Raw genomic sequence first — 2,486 nt, forward strand, 5'->3', positions numbered from 1 at the left:
AATAAATTCCCAAAATTTGCTAGCAATTAAACCACGCCCAAATTAGCCTATCACTATTTATTTGCAATGTTTGCAGCAATAAGAAAGCTGAGCTACATAGGCACACTCATACACATTCATTTTTAACACAAAGATTTAACAATAAAAAATATATGAATTCATAACTTTTTGATTTGGGCAAATACTCTTGGCATGATAATTAGAATGAATCTGAACTGATTCCAAACCCTCATTTGTATACTGGAATCTGAACAAACTCCTTAAAAAATTGCATAATCTGGAACAAAAATTGTTGTCCCAGTTTTACAGTGCTTTGAAGTCACATTTGGATTCACTGGGGCAGAGCACTAAGTATGATATAGCTCGACCCTTAATAAATCTGCCAATTAGCGTGTATGTAGGAAAATATATATTTTTATGAATGAAATCTAACAATGGTTAAAAATAAAATAAATAAAATTATAAATCTTGTTTTTAATTTTACATCTGCCCATATTTCGGACACCCCTGAAAAATATCAACTTAATTTGGTAAAATGAGAGTATTTTTATCCCTCCTAAAATTAACAAGGCAAATCCATAAGCATGGGTAGACAGGGAAGCCATTGGATAAGAAGGAAACTAGGTTCAGATTAGCCATTTTAGAGAGGTATTCTAGGGGGTCAAAAATCATTCTCATATTGAGATTTGCAGTTTTTTCAATTATCTCTTTATAATCTTTATCATCCTATGGCACATGTTGCTTCCCCATGATCCCCTTCAGGACATGGAGATCTCAATCTTCAGTAGATCCTTCAGTTGGTAGCCAGTTGATCGCATGAGCAAAAAAACAATAAAAAAGATGTTTTTTCACTGGCATTATAATAGCACCTTGAAAATGTTATTGCAGTAGTATAACCTTATGGAAAGGATAATAAAAGTAGTGTCAGCTTCAGTAAAGGCTGAGCAGCCATCAGAGAAGAACAGGTCTACAAACACTGGTTGCCACCATCTTGTATAGGGCCCTGATCATCAATGTTTATATGGTTCAGTATGTCGCTTTTTATGTCACAAATTTACTTGTACTCAGCCTCCAGAGAAAAAGAAGGATTCCAAAAGCAGCCCACGTGTAATTATAGCACTCACTAGTGATTTCACTGTAAATGTGCAAACACCAACATTTTTATGTAATAATTGCTGTAATATGCTTAAAACCCAACACTTCCCAAAGACAATTATAACAAGCACTTAGCTCCTAATATTTCCATCGTTCTATACTACAATATTCATTGTGATCACACAGTCCTGTATACAACAGTTCTAAAGTATAGCATTGGGATTCCTATTACTGAGGATCATTTTCTTGATTCAGCATATTATTCTCAACAACAGTTGTCCCTGGGACAGTGTTGCCTTAAATCTGTTTCAAATGACAAACCATACATTTGCTACACAATTAAGCAATACAGTTTAATATTAAGTATTTCCATGTCTGTTTAGTAATGAAGATTATTTAATTTGAGAACATTGTTCTTAGAAAAGTAATAAGACAAGCAATAGCCTATGTAACTGAAAATTTGTCAATTTCTTTATTTTTGGTGTAAACATGGAGTGAAATTAATCTTTGGAATAATTAAGATTGAAACCAAGACTGTTGCATTGCTTTTCTCAAATGATTTCAAATTGTGTAGTAAAGTAAAAAAAAGTAAGAAGGGAAACTGAGGCAACGTTTTTGGCAAGTGGTGCAAAATGTTTATACTTTATCCCAGATATCACATCACCCCCTTCCAGGGCCGTTCCTGCCATGAGCAGGGGTGATCCGTGGGCTGCTGCCGCCTGAGCACCTTGCAGTGACTGGCCAGTTACAAAGGGCGGCAAAAAGCCGCCTCCTGTAAGTTTAAGAGCCAAATTTCCGTTTTTTAAACCAGAAATTTAGCTCTGCTAGTGCAGAAAGTGCAGTACGCGCTCGTTGCACTAGTGATGCCGCCCCTTTTGGCCCGCTCCGACGCTAAAATTTTAAGCACGGAACGGGAGAGGGGGGCGGCATCGGGTTGCTGCCTAAGGCGGCAGCAGCCACAAAATCACCCCAGCCCCCTTTACAAGTGTCCCACAGCATGACAGCCACTTGGAAGGTAGTAGGCACAAGGAACAGATGCTACTCCGTGGAGTAGATATTTTTTTCATTAGAACCCACTATTTTCAAAGTCCTTCAACAGATAAAGCTGTACTCTAGGCATCTCAAACTCTGGAGCCCATAGAAAAGCTGAAAGGATCTCAGGAAGGGGTCCCACATCTTAGGGTTCCTTGCCGGGACATCCAAATCCTCCCATCCATCTAAACCATACGCCATTATGGAAATACATATGGAGGGTGATGAACAGGAATCAGCTCTCACCTGCAACTGCAGGATAGAATATGCGAGATGCACGACAGTCCACACAGGTGTATCCAGCCACAACTGCGGTCCAGTAGTGTGTGTAAGCACAAAATTGCTTCCTAGCAGCTGCT

The sequence above is a fragment of the Xenopus laevis genome, chromosome 3L (genome assembly GCF_017654675.1).
Source record: "Xenopus laevis strain J_2021 chromosome 3L, Xenopus_laevis_v10.1, whole genome shotgun sequence".
In the NCBI taxonomy this organism is placed as follows: Eukaryota; Metazoa; Chordata; class Amphibia; order Anura; family Pipidae; genus Xenopus; species Xenopus laevis.